General features: G+C 37.9%; 1 protein-coding gene across 4 annotated transcripts in view; it reads left to right on the top strand.

Annotated features, from left to right (window-relative positions):
• The first annotated feature begins 8,023 nt into the window (after positions 1-8,023).
• LOC131692748 (ras-related protein Rap-1b) overlaps positions 8,024-15,517 on the top strand; it is a 250,214-nt gene continuing 242,720 nt past the window's right edge. For all 4 annotated transcript variants that reach the window (XM_058979982.1, XM_058979984.1, XM_058979981.1 and 1 more), the window contains exon 1: positions 8,024-8,719. The gene's annotated coding sequence lies outside the window, so the exon portion shown is untranslated. The remainder of the gene's footprint in view (positions 8,720-15,517) is intronic.

Consider the following 15,517-nt stretch of genomic DNA (forward strand, 5'->3'; position numbering starts at 1 on the left):
CTCTTAATTGGTTGATTCTGACTTTTTGCACCGTACGCAATTAGGCAATCCATGAGACGTTTCTGATCAGCTGATTATTTCTTGTTTACTTATTCTGACGTTACTCCGAGGGGTGCGACGTCCGACAACATCGCTTATTCGATCCAACATCAAACGCATCGGACTAACGAAAGTTGTTTGTCGGACGAGTTTTTCTGTTCGCAGGAGTAGATTTGTTGACAGTACCCACCGCTGAATTGTCAAACAAACGTCTAATGGATGGACTAATGTTACAGGGATAGCGAAATGATGTTAAGCAGTGTTGCTATATTTATAGGAAAGATTGTCATTACTTTTGACAAATAAAATTACTACCGTTAAAAAAGTAAAAATGACTAAATTGAACAGAAATTGTGCGGCAAAGTGAAACAAGTATTATCATGCATTTACCGTATACGTGGTTGATTAACTTTAACAAAAATAAGACAAAAACCACACCATAATCTAAAATTTTTCAGATAATGGCTTCATCAAACCTTACTAAACACCCATTACATGGAAAAACGGTGCCCTTCATCAATATAGTGGATTCAAGATACAAAATATTTCCGGCAAAAAATAAATTAACAAGACTTCATTTTCATTAATAAAAATAGCAACACTGTTTGGAAGATTTCGGCAGGGTGAAAATGTGCGAAAAGAAGAATGTCGAAGGAAAAATAAGGAGCCGATTGTCACGTCTTGTTTTAGATCCGACGTTCAAATTTTCCGGGATAAGATGGGTCGCAAAATTCTCCGTCTCCACAAATAGCGCGGGAATATTTTTTCCGAAATTTTTTTCAGATTTTTTCCTTCTCACTGGAGAAGGAGATAAAATTTTATTTCCGTGAAAATTTATAAAAATGCCAAAATATACACTTCATTTCAACGAAAACCGCCAGAGAAGTACGTTAGATTTGTTTTGTCGTGTTTTGAAATAGTACCAGCAAGGCAGCGAGTGAAAAAAGGATTCCAAGATAAACTCATTCGCGCATTCTCCGGCGGTTTTATTTATCCGAAGAAGTAATGCATTGTACTTATCCGGAGAAGTTGTGTGAGTGTCAATAATTTTTCGTATGAAAATGTGAGTTTCTATTGTCAGAGTAGTAAATTATCTGGACTCATTTACTCGTATGAGTGATAAATGCAATGCCTGCACACAATATATGGCTGGATGCAACGTATTTTATTAGAAATTGGAACGAAGAATATGTGAAAAACTTAATCATGAATAGATCATAAAAGCATCTTTGTTTCATTTGCATATACAAAAAGATGAGTGGGTGTAGTCTGGAATATAATCGAAATGCTGTGACGGCCCTTGGACTGGTAATTGAAATCTAATGATATGCACCGTAATCAATAATCCACCAATCAGTTCCTAAAATCGTCTCCTCAGTATACTTGATATACGGTAGAGTACCAATATTTATGGTCTTTCTGAAACCGGTCGCACCTCAAAAGTTTTGGTTCCTCGAAAAAAGCCCCTATGCAAGATTTGAGCGTAATCGAAAAACAATGTCATGAAGCGTCGAGATATGGTGTAATGTTGACAAAAATGCCTTTGTGGTACAAAGAAAATTCTTGAATTAAGATAAGACTAGAGTTTAGAAATACAGTTTTTATTTTTTTGAATGCCAAATATTTTAGGAATCCATGAAATGTCAAAATCTGGTGTCAACTAAAAAACCATTTATTTTTATTTTTATTTTGTCAACATATTTTTATGAGATCATGCAAGATCCGTTGTTTGTTTCATGCATTTCTAAGACATTTGGCATAGAAAATAAATTGAAAGCATACTTTTCGAATCCCAGTATCCCGGGCGAATGACCAGGAGGTTAAATCCCCAATAAACAGACAAACAAATAAACCTAGTATCAACTCAAATCCAGAATTTTCCAAGTTCCATAAAGGCTATCATTTGAAAAATCAAGGTGGTAGTAGATCTCAAATACAATATTAGTATTAGCCAATGACCTTTATGGTTAAAGCCGTGAATAAATAATGATAATAATAATGTTCGGGAAACGTTTGTTGACAGTCAGGAAAACTGGATCGGAGGAAAATCGAAAGAAGGAGGCCGCAAAAGCGACGAAAAGAGTGGATATATATTAATTTTAAGTTCACTGGTGAGCATTTTCTCGAGAGACTTGTAAGAAACACCGAAAAATTCGATTTTCAAAAGATTCAATCGACGCGCGTTCGTGTTGTACTGTCACTCATTTCGTTTAAATTACAGTTTCAAATCATCACATCAATACCAGTATACTAAGGAAACAATTTTTAAGAGCTGTTATCTGGCTGTTGGATTGTTGGTTACGGTGCCAAGACTTTTGTGATCTGTTTCTGTTTTTTACATATTATGTTTGCCACTTGCTAAGAAAATCGGTTGGATCCAGCATACATCGAGTAAAGATAGGCGACTACATTTTTATTTCGGTGTCGGTCTTCCTTCGTATTCTTAAAACTATCAGTTTGGCGTCGGGTTCTAGGCCCGTGGATAAATGAATTCTCCTAAAAAACTCACCTGATGGTCAAATGAATGTCAAACAAGATTCGTCATCGAAGACTCCGACTTTTCGTAAACAATCATACATGTTGAACTCAGTCGAACCATATCTGTTCTTCTTTCGAATTGATTCTAGAAGATTTTAAAGATTACGAAATGACTGATGCATACATTTTCAGCCGTGACATATATTTCGAAAGTTCACCGAGATAAGGTCAGAATTGTGATATTCTGTCCAAAGCAAGGGAATGGCATTACTGTCGACAAGAAAATTATCAAACACTCCGCGTCTTCATGCCAGCTCACAAAGTTAAGCTCGACGGTGTGGTCACTGATTTGAGTTTTTCATGCGTGGATCTACTGAAGCAGGGGGGTTGGTTGGACAAAATTGCATGTTTCGTCAAACTCGTATCGGGTGACCTTTGGTGGGACTGCATCGCCTAATTATTTTTTATTCGAAAACGTTGGTCTGCAAGCAAGCTGCACCACACGTCGCGCATTGCGTTAAATATGAGCAAATTGGCTAATGCAGCAATAAGGCCCGTTGTGGCAAGTGCGTAGAAAGTCATTAGGATAACTTTTGGATATGGAATGCCGGAAAGTGTGACTATTGTTAGAAGAGTTCATATAATCTCTTACCAGTGTACAACCAGCGCCCGGAGAATCTGAAGGAGTCCCTTAACCCATTTATGCTCATGTTGTTTGTGGACAACAACGTTTTTAAATAGCTATAACTTTTGATTGAGGTAAAATTTGCTCACAAAAACAAGTAAGGCTAATAAATGTGACTATTGCCTTTCATTTGAATACTAACAGTTTCAAGGATCAGCTCTAGAATTGAGGTTATTGTAATTAGTGTGATTGGATTCCAATGGAGCAGTGCTGCCAGGGGCAGTTTAAGTTGACGACGAAAAATGAATTTTTCATATATCTTCGTTATGTTGCAATATTATTTGAAAGTGATAAAGCATATCAATCTAGAGTGCCTTCGGCTATGTTTTTCACGCAAGTGGACTATTGTAAATATTCTAGGAGAATTTTATTTAGCATTGGAAGGTAGAAATTGAGCAGCTTCTAGCACTGCGAGGGAAACACCTATCTTTATGAAAAATGGCTTTTCGTGTTTATTGACCCAACCGGTTTCAAGGAAAAATAGTTTTGAAATCGTACATGCACTAGAAAAAAGTTGGGCATGAAAGGGTTAAAAGACTAAGCCATTCACCACGGCAAATCATTATGCTCTCTTGTCGCTGCAAGACTATGACTCTGATGATCCCCTTGTTAAGACATCTTTTACTGCTCTCGAAAACTAAATGCAGATGACATTCCTTGTAAAAATGAATATTTTTCTCTTGATTGGTTGCTTAGCTCACGCATTACAAAAATCCGAACTACTCACACGTCAAGTTGATGAAAGTTGTTGAATGTGGTCAAATCAACTGTCAGTAACATGATAAAATTTTTCGGAACAGGCTGAAAGATTGGATCTGGGGGAAATTGAAAGCCATAAGCCGCAAAAGCGACGTGAGTGTGAACCCCAACCCCTCTGTCTGAAATGTCGCAAGCAAGCAGGGAGAAACGTCTATAACCATCCATCAACAAGGTTGCATCCATCGAGCTAAATAACGGACCGAACTGTCGACTTACAAGAAAAAGGTAACTGCAAATCGTGACGATAAGCAAAACAAATCGACCAGAGAACAATCGGGGAAGCTGTACATGAAGATGCTGACAAAGTTTGATTGCATGTTACAGGATGACGAATTCTACACCAAGGCAGGCCTGGACAGGAATATTGTACGTCGACTGAAAGAGGAAAGGTGGCAGAGATTTTTAAACACATTTGGTTGTTAAAGTTCGCCAAGAAATATCTTGTATGGCAAGCCATCTGCACCTGTGGTTTGAAGAGTGACATTCAAATCACAACCGGGACCACCAACCAGAGAATTTATGTAAAGGGTGCTAGGAAAAGCGGCCTTTCCTTAAGCAACACAAATGGTCTGTTCTGTTTTGACCAGATCTGGCCTCTTGATCTTATGGGAAAAGTCAGACGGTGGTATGCCGCGAACAACATCCAGGTAGCATTAAAGGGAATGAATTTTCCCAACATTCCAGAGCTCTGCCCAATAGAAAAATGTTACACAATCGTCAAGTGGAACCTCAAAAAGATACATAGTTGTCAGCTAGATGCAGTTCAAGACAAACTGGCGTTCTGCTAGGAGGAAAGTGATTAAAAACTTGATAGAAGAAGTCGAACGAAAGGCCCGGCAAAAAGTAAGCTTGAGTAAATATTTTTTCTTTATTTTGTATAAATTGGGCTTGCAAAAGAAATATATTTTGATTTATTAGTAAAAGTTTTGACGGATTCACTTACATTCTTCTTTGACCAATTTTTGATCGTAGCATACCTTAACATTCTGATATAATCCAGGACACTGCTTGATTTTTTCATGACTCTGATAGAATCCTTCTTCGTATTACAATGGAATTCTTTTCCGTTTTTCTACGCTTTCCTGCTCAAAAGTTCTTCTAAGGATGCTGCTGACTCAGGCCTGTGCACAAGGGGAGGTTTTTGGGCGTTCAACCCTTCCCCTGATGGCTTTGAATTAGTTTTAAAAATTTATTAACTTCCTGTGCAGTTAAAACAATATACTGCCAGCCGATTTGACTCATGGAATATCATGTGAGTTCAGTCATTCTAGAAACAAGTCGTTGAAGAAACCAAGGAAGAAACCTTGCGAGGGTGGCTGAAAAAGGATGTATGGTTGGTCGGCTTCTCTGGATCGGTTCACGTTTCGACAAGTTTCGATATTAGCAACAGTTGTGAGTAGACCAGTTACACAGCAAAGATAAATCAGCGGGCTAACATAGGAAGCTAACGAGGTAAAACATAAAGTCGGATAAAATATCGTTTCGGTGATCTCTCCATCGGAGTGACTTGCAGCTAAATGGCACGCGAAAAAGGGCACCGGTAACGGGAGAAATACCGCTGCCGAGGAACTCTCAGCACCAGCTAGCGGATAAATAGAAACAAATAGCGCCAGGCAGGACAAGAAACTCTGAAACGGTGGTTTTAAAGAGATGTAAATCATTGTGGTAGACACCTTCCGATCGGTTCGTGTCTTAACAGGTGACGATATTTGTAGCAGACTTGAGCAGGTCAGATATACCGCGATGGTTGAATAGCAAGCAAGAAAAACAGCAATGGAGAAAATGAACGATTAACACAAAATAAAAAGAGCAACATGTAACAATCGCTACTGAAGTCGTACCTAACGGTTGCCACGAATGGATTAGAATTGTAAGATACATGAGGTTTAGGTTTAGTCGGTAGGCTTATCTAATACAAACCAATCCGACATTGTATCTGTTGAAGATTCCTTCTCGATAACAGACATTTACACAATCTTTTGAACTGAGCCGATTGGTAGACATAACCTTGGAAAAAAATTCAGTTTGAGGGTACCTTTCTTTTATAAGAAACGTAAAAAAATCAAAACCCTCCCCATGAGAATTTTCTGCGCACGGGTCTGGCTGATTTTCATCTAAAGATTTTTTTGTTTTGTTTTTTATTTTGATTATAGCGGTTTTAATCGTAGGGTCATTCGCCTTTTTTGGGTTAGAAAAATTTCAAACCCTATGTGCGGGGTTGGGAATCGAACCCAAGTGAACTGTGTACAAGGAAATCGATGTATCAATTTCGCTATGTCCGCCTCCCAGAGATTCTCGTGGAACACAATACAAGATAAAATACTGCAGAAGATTATTAGCTCAGGATTCTTCAACAGACTGACAAAATGTACGAAGAACGACCATGGTTTGGCGAACAATCATGTCAGCTTCCGATAAGAAATGTCTACAGTGGAAGCTATTCAGGCAGTGATCGATGGAGCTGAAATGGCCATCAAACAAAGAAGGAGTAAACTAAGCAGCCATTCATTGAATCATTGCACTGAATAAGTGCTCATTAGGCAGTCCACATTGTTGGCCTCATACCATACCAAAAAATTTCGAGCGAGGCACATTCTGCCGAGCTTTGTTCCAGAAGCTAGTCAGAGAACGCTAATTTCACAACATTTACAAATCGCCTGCCAGATCAAAAATGTCAACTTTTTAGTTTTATGGACATGCTCTGAAAAGGCAAACAACAATTTCGTGCCAACATGTTTTGGTTCAGCGAGTTGATGATTTGGTGAACAATTGATTCTACAAGTTTTTGTGATGACATATACTGCCGCTAGAAGCATAACTGTCCCATGTGCTATGGGAATCCCTATACACATGGGAGAATTATGCTTCTAGCGGCAGTATAGCTTTGCGCCTTGATAATAGTTATGGATTTTGGTATAAGTTACACTGACATTTCAAATGTTATATAGGTTGATATTTTCATTCTCGACTATCCATTGTTGTAACTCTCGTTAAAAATAAATTGCAAAAACTGCATTCGAAATGATTATTTAAATTGCAAGCTTTATTTGTAGCTGGGAACACATTTTTGGAATTTTTTGTTTTCAATGTCTTCGTTTTCTCTGAGAATCTTTCAAAATGAGTTCAGTGACTATTTGGTCGGTTATTTGGTAAAACTGCAGTTACTAATGTCGTTTTTGCTTGGAGCGAAACTGAGTCAGTTTTAACCTCAACTGCTGTCAAAATGTATGAACCCACAGCGGTTGGGGTTAAGACCTGACTCATTTTCGGAATAAAGCAAAAACGCCATAAATAAATTGTACATTATATAACTTGAGCTCCCTCCGATACAATATCCTAGTTGCGGACCTGTCTTCAAATCATCGCTGCAATTATTAGGATCGATACGGGGATGAAGACCTCGGGCATTTGATAACGGATTTTGTGCTGGATTTTTACCCCGGAAAATTTTCTACCATTCCTTAAGCTGCCTAATTTCAAATTTCAATTTTTCTTTTTAATTTTGACAAAGGTATCGATTTTTTCCGTAAAAATCTAATGTCTGTGGAAGAGTATCAAACATCTGTAAAATACCGATACGTCTATGAATATGGCATCACTGGAGCAAAAACAACGATCGGCATCGTATCGTCTTGATTGATTGAAGTAGTTATTCCGTCTCGAAGATCTGTATGAAGATGATATTGGATGAGCATAGTCTGTTAAACTGCACCGAAAAGGAAAATCGAGAACGAGCACACACGAATATTACGGAAGAAACTCAAACATGAAAAGCGTTAATTTATTAATTTGTTCAAATTTTCCAGCTATTTCAGTATCTTTAAAAAAATCGTTACTGACTGCACTGCTCCCAGCTCAGCAGCCCTCCGCGGTTCGGCAATCAAAGATATCACACACCGGCACTGCACCATCGGCATCGGTGGAAAACTGCTCTCTCGCAACTGATAACAAGTTGCGGGAAACGCGGCAGCTGCTTCGTAGTCCCGAGAGCCGTCTGCGTTTTTGTGTCTGGCGTGGCGACCGACCAGACCGGACCGAGCCGACGGGGAAAAATCAGCATCAGAACAGCACAAGCCATCCAGCGAGCAGCAGACAGATAGCATCGTCAAGTCAGTTTTCCCAGGGCTGTCATCGAGAGCGGTCGAGTTTTCCCTCTCAACAGGACGCTCTGTGAGGGTTCGGGTTTCCTCGAAAGCTTTCTTTTTTTGCAATCAAGTTGGCTTGGCGCGCGTTCGAGCAATTTTGGCTTCTATTCTTGCTAGGATTGTGTGTGCGTGCTGGTTCTCGAATGGTATAGTGACAAATGTGTGACAGCGGAGTGGGAGGTTTTACTCCACGGAAAGCGCCGTTTCGGGGGTGTTGATTCGAAGATTTTTTCGATGCAGGATCAAGTGATTGTGGAATGAGGCTTGCTGGAAAATGCCTATACGACAACAATTGATGTCAAGTGAAATCTGATTAATTGCTGAGGCGACAAGCCTTTCTTCAAACGAAAGTGGAAGTGGAAACGCTTTGATTCTGTGAACTACATCCCACTCAGTCGGTGTGTTGTGGAAAGTGGCCTAGATATCGGTGTGCATGTATTCGCGAGGACGGAAGCGTTGTGAACCGTTTATCGCGTAGGTTTCGTTAATTTATTTCCGTTTTCTAAAAGCGAGACAAGTGCCGAACGGTGTCGCAGTGAACCTAGCGCCATAATTTTTGCGAACAAAGGAAGCTACGGAGATTGTAAAAGTTTTGGAGTAGGGTAGATCTTCGGTAAGTGGAAATTCTTAGCTACCTTGTTGGCCTAATATCCTCGTAAAAGAACTCGTTCGTTTGGGATGTTTGTCGCAGCAGAGGTTGTTGAGGAACAGAAGATGGAATTTTCGCGGAACAAATAATCTTTGACTATAGAGGACAGTTCGAAGAAACACTGTCTAACGCATAGGAAATTTAATTTTCGGTGCTTCCGAGAATCTAGATACCCAAGTGTAGCTGGAAATAAACTTGTTATGCCTACCCTATCCATGATCGCAAATCAGTCCCATAAAGATAGGAAATCCCATAGAAAACGGGACAAATATGCGATCATAGGCAGTACCATTGTTTCAAGCCATCGATGAAGGAAATGCTTGGGGGTATTATTCTGTAACTAAGAAAGTAGGTTGGGCGTGAGGATTTTTAGAACTTTTAATGATGAAATAGTTGGAGTTTTCCTATAGGTTCCGATCGATGTCATTGCTGCAACATTTGCTGATGTGAGCGAATATAAAGAGCACATAAAAAAGCAATTAGGGGCCGTACACAAATGACGTAGCTTTTTTTCGGCGATTTTTGACCCCTCCCTCCCCCCACGTAGCATTTGGTCACAAAATTCTAACCTCCCCCTCGCAAATAACGTAGCATTTACCTACCCCCTCCCCCTCGTCCCATGCAAAGCGCCCGGGAGATGAAAAAAAAATTGCATATGTTTTTCAATTATTTTAAATACATGTCCTTTCAAAATGTTTTACGACTTTTATCAACATTTTCATTATAACAGCAAATTGCGTGCAAAATAAGCCCATTTCATAACAAATATAGTGTTGATAGTTTTGTTTTGAATTTTATAAGTCAAAGGGAGCATGAAGAGAAGTTCTCTCAGTTCACAATCGTGCAGCCGCCAATGATTGTAAGAAGCATACGTTCATCTAAATTACTAAATTTTGTTTGGGTGAATCCGAAGTGAAAATTTAATTCAGCTTTCAAACTAAGTCTACTAATTAGCAACATTAGCTAACTAATGTAGCAAGTTAAACCCGCTTACAAAATCTGTTTGTATTTTCGCGAACTTGCAATTCCGCGAATCGTAAAATTTACCTCATGACAAAACTGCATCAAAAGTAACTTGTTTGAATTTAAATTTATTTCTCTTGGGAATGGATGATCATTAAATTGTTTTCTCTGAACAATGGGTTTTAAACTTAATGCTACGTCGCACAACTTCTGACCCTACCCTCCCCCTCGTCACACTTCGTCACAAATTTGGTATACCCTCCCTACCCCCCAAAATGCTACGTCATTTATGCATGGCCCCTTAGGTCAACTAGAAGATCGTCACACGTATTGAACTCTGTTCATCAACTGAACTTAGGGTTACTTTTAAACTAGTTACTTAAACTTCAGATTAAAAAAGTTTCCTTGTCATTTCACTATCTTTGCGGATGCGTTTATAAATAGTTGCAACTTTTGATTTGTGAAAGTTGAAATCACAAAAATTAGTAAGACTAAACTAGTTCTGGTTTTTATCCTTTGAGTGCTAATGTATTGATCATTAGTATTTTCCGTAGAACGCTGAGTTTCCTGGGGGTACTTAGCGTCCAGAAGGGGCTAACCCACAATTCACACATCCTTTCCTTATCTTTCGTTTTAGAGTTATAGTGTCTTTGGCAAAGTTGTTGTGTGGCGCTTTATCTGATCATTTTATATTAGTTCGGAATTCAGTCACCCGGCGCTGTTATCAACTTTTTAATGGAACGAGATTGAAAGATGGTGTCTACGGCAAAGTTCTATGTCAGGTTATTGTAAGTATATCTTCTGAAGACACTAACTTTGTAGGTCCTACAGGTTTTGAAATATGGTGCATTTTTGGAAACATAATCTGTAAGTAAATGATTTGACTAAAATCTTCTCTATCTCGAAACATACAGGACTTAAAAAGTTTGCATCTTCAGAAGATATGTTTGAAATGGTAGGAACTGCAACTTTTTCGAAGACACCACATTTCTGTACAGCTTCATTAAAAATATTATTACAGCGCCGCCCTAGCGACTGAATTTCGAACCAGTGTGATTCTACCAAATAAAGCGCCAAGTGCCATACAGCAACTCTTCCGAAGATACCACAACTCTATAACGAAAGATAGTAATTGATTCCACTTTTTTTTTAACTTGCGACCACAATGTACCGTTTTTCTCTTAATCTCCTATTGCTCATTGAACTTTCAATGTAGAGACATGACACCTTCTCTGGAATTTTCGAAAAAATCTTCTCAATAATATACGTTTGTGCAAGAAATATATATTAGATAGAAAATAGTCATACATAGCAAGTGTATGCGGCCCTGACCTTCAGGAACGACTGTTTGGGCCGAAACGTCAACGTACAATATAATCCAACTAAAAACAGTATTATATCTAGTTCACCGATATGTGAGCTACAACACAAAATTAACTGACTGACTACTTTTTCTTAAAACCTCGGAAAACGAACGAGAAAACTTGAATTTCCATTAAACTTAATGTCGATTTCGGAAAAAAATGTGGGTCAGCCCCTTTTGGACGCAAGCCATTCGTATGATTAGGGCGTAAAAGTCAACTCGCCAATTTATTTGAAGGAAAATTCCGGACTAACCGTTACTGGCCGAACACAGTTTAACGCAGTTTATGAAAGAGAATTTTTTTTGTTTACTACCAGCTTCTGTGATGGGCGAGTAACGGTTTGTCCGGAATTTCCCTTGAAAGTGGATTTTGGTAGTTGGCATATACGCCCTAATCATATGTGTGTCGAGAAATGTATCCTTGCAATCAGGAGATCCAATCGTTTTTTTAATAAAATAAAAACAATCAAATATCTTTATTCTATATGGAAATGTTCAGTTATTCAAAAAGATAAGAAAACGATCTTCATTTGCATAAATATTGTAAAACCATTGGAAAGATAAAATAACATTTGAAGGGTAAAAATAAAGAAATATTGTGTGACTTTTCTCTTAATAGCTGTTGCACAATATAGCAGAAACATGACAGAATTAACATGTGGTAATCTGACCTTCATAGTTGCATGACGTTGTTTGAGAATGAAGAGTGCTTTAGCCAAGTATGGCTTCACCAGTAGAAAAAAATCTTTGTATTCCGTGATGAGTTTGGGTGGCTTTCATAAACAACGCACGATTTTTTTATTGGGTATTTTTAATAGTTTAGAAATAATGGCTCTTTGCAATATCCCTTTGTGTACAATTTTTTTTGCTGAGGTAGGTTTTTTGTTAAATAAATCAATTAATGTCTTGTATACTCGTTTATTATAACAGCTTGGGAAGACGTATGTAGAAGATAAACTGAATGATGCATTTTTATTAATAACAATCTACCAACTCACATTTTATAGACAGCGACGGTGGTTAACTAATAAACGTGACTGTTGTTTACGACAGCGTGTCTAAGTTTAATTGAAGCCATCCTCCGTAAGGGAAGTGGCACATTTTATTGCGTTCTTTGATTGACCGTAAACTGAGGTTACAAATTTAACCTATATAAACTAGATTGTAAAATTAAAATCATTTTATTTCAGAATCACAAAGTTTCTTATTTTCAGGAAAAAATATTATTATTTTTATTGACAAAATGATTTTGAGCACGATAAGGCGAAGTTCTAGAATGTTTGAAAATTGACCTCTTATAGGCCAAAAACAACATGATTGGTTCGGTACCAGTTTAAGAGGGTCCAGGCATCGTGGAAGAGTAGAATTTAGAGGGGTTTACTTTTGTAGAATTGTCCGTTGAATGTCCCAAATGTGATAAAAATCAAATCATTTGTCCACATCCGCAAAATGCTTGCCAGATAGAGATTTGTTGGCCATCGTGTTCTACGGCTCAGTCCCTTCCCTTCCGAACTTTATATACCTCCTTGGTTTTGCTCAAAATAAACTGAAATTTGAACTGAAATGTTTGTGCAACGGTTGAATTGGTTAAATGTTATCCTGACCTTGATATAATGCGTTTCCTGCCGCTAGTATCATTATGCTTGGTTGTCTGATGCTTTTTGATGCTTTGATCGCATGGAATACGAATCAATATGCGATTACGAACTAATTTGCTATCAATTAGTTGATATGATGCATTGGGATATTAATAAATTAATGTCATTATAGACTTTAAAATGAAAACTACTTTCAATTCAAATTTCGGTCATTTTAGCAACGCACTGAACAAATATTCGAGTGCACCTTTTTTTGAAGAAAGACGTTCGTATGAAGTTATATCCATTCTCAGTGCGGGGCCCCAAAATTCCGGGTACCCTGGCCCAGGCCCAGTGTTCCCATGCGGAAAGACGGTACTGAACGTCAACCGATCTGGAGACTTACCAACTTGAGTTACATCCCTTTCCAACCACCCTAGCAAGGATGGTTCCTTGGTTTCTTCAACGACTTGTTTCTAGAGTGGCCGAACTCGAATGACGTGTTATGTGTCAAAACGGCACGCAGTATGTTTTTTTCCTGAACGGGAAGTTAATAAAATTTTAAAAATAATTCAAAACCTTCATGGGAGGGGTTTGAATCCCAAAAACCCCTCATATGAAAATTAATCGTTGGTAGTTTGATGGGCTCTGGCAGATGAACCAAGCTGAATTCGAGCAAATCCTTTCTTGAGCATATTTTTCTTATCTTAGAGATCCGAACCGAAAAAAGCAAAAATAATTTTTTTTTTAATTTATCACTGTTAGACCCCCTTAAGGAAAATTTAAACTAAGTAATCAGAAAGGTTTATGAGGCTACATTAGAATGACAAGAAAAAAATGACCTCCATCGGTCCACCCCTGAGTCGATTCATAATTCCACCAGGAGTACTTGCTCCAAATTTGAAACAAATCGGACAAGTCTAGCTACCAGACCAACGCACAGTGGCTGGAGGCTGGTCAAAACCTCAAAAATTTATTTTAGAAATATTGATATTTTTATTTTTCCTAAATTTCACATGTATTAAATTATGTATTCAAAATTTTATGATCCAGATCGCTAATTTAGGAGGAATTTTTGCTTTCTGATAAACCTGTATAATTTAGCCGTATCATGTCTTAGGATGTATTTGTGTACATCAGAAGATGCTTCTTTTTATTGGAATAGGGTGGTTCTAGTTTATCTAAAATGCGAAAATAAACTTTTTACTGATGAAAGATAGAGCTCCACAGTCTTCCACAAAGTTGTAAAGCTACTTATTTTGAATAAATTTGTTGAATATTTTAAAGCTCTATCTCTTTCAGTTTTTGTTATACAAGAAATTAAAAAAAAAGATTAGGGTGTTCCTGAAAAAAAAACGATTTTTTAGTATAACTTTCCTATCTTTTATTTTTTGTTGAAACAACCAGCTTATTGAAAACTTCAATCCGAGTATTTTTCTCCAAGACACCGAAGGTCTAACTTTTTTCTTTAAAAAGTTATGAACACTTTTCGTTTAAAAAACTACAAGGGACAGCCCTATGGGGTTGTACGAATTGTAGACGTAGGACTGCAATATGTGAAATATTGAATTTCTTATTACATTTGGATTAATAATTAATCAAACATTTCTTTCTACAGTTCACTTCATGAATCAAACCGTCTTGCTCATCAGGTCACTTTATTTACAATGAGCGATCGAATCCGATTAAAGAAAGCAGACAGAAAACTGCGATGGAAAACCGAACTAATATCTGGAACTGCTTTAAAATTTTAAAAAAATTTCTATTGTATGCTGTAAACAACCAGACCGATGCCTAAAAATCATGTTTTAGACAATACAGTCACAGTTCTTGTATAGGACAAGCTTTATAGTTTTATTTTGCCGTTATTGTAATTTTCCTAAAGTACACATAAATGTAGCGAATGCAGTGGTCTTAATCATATATCGAAGCAAAACATATACAAGAATCGAAAATAGTTTTATGGATGGACTTAGATGCATTTTTTGCAGCGATTTTTTGAGTAACAATGCATCCATTCATAAATAGGCTTTGTAGTACCTATGTATTGGTAGAATCAAAGTGGGATAGGTTGAGTGGAAATTAATCTCGTGGAATCAATAAATTGATGAAACGTAAATAATAAGCCTTCGTTGCACTTTCTTCTATCCATTCGCGTGAATTTGTTGCTAAGAAAGTTTTCGTCTCCTTAGCCTGTCATGGAGACGACAATGCAAAGAAAACCCGAAGGTTTTCGCTTCGCGCAATGAAAGCTCAGATTTCTATCATACACGCAACACTTGGATATACCTACACAAGCGAACGGTTTACCGTGCTTGAATCAAAAAGCTGTGCCAGTACATCGTGTCCGTACACGAATGGAAGATACGCTGTGCCAAGCAAAATGAGTCAACGCTGGTGATGATGGGTGGTGCGAAAGAGACAACTAGTACCACGACGCTAGCCTCTGCTACACTGGCGGTGGGAGAATGCAGCGCTGTGCTCTGCTCTGCCTGCTGTCCAAGAGGCAACTGAGCTTGCCCTACCAAATATGCTCTTAAAATAGTCGATGATGACGTCATTCATAGAAGCGTTGCGCGTTAGGTACATAAATCTGTCGTGCCAGACTAGGGAAGCGCAGCCTTCTGTGTGCAAATGCGTGGTATTTTAACTATGTTGAACATTATTTAAAATTTTAATGCCATGAGATCAAAAATCTTTGGTTTTATCTATTGGAATCTATTCTTAGAAGTATTTCTGAGCGATATGCGAAAAAAATTGGAAAATTTACCGTAAGATGGCTGAATTATAAGCGTTTAAAATTGGACCACTTTTCGTTACATACCATTTTTGTTGAATTTGCAACGTGCACCCCCATAT

The sequence above is a fragment of the Topomyia yanbarensis genome, chromosome 3, assembly GCF_030247195.1.
Source record: "Topomyia yanbarensis strain Yona2022 chromosome 3, ASM3024719v1, whole genome shotgun sequence".
NCBI lineage: Eukaryota > Metazoa > Arthropoda > Insecta > Diptera > Culicidae > Topomyia > Topomyia yanbarensis.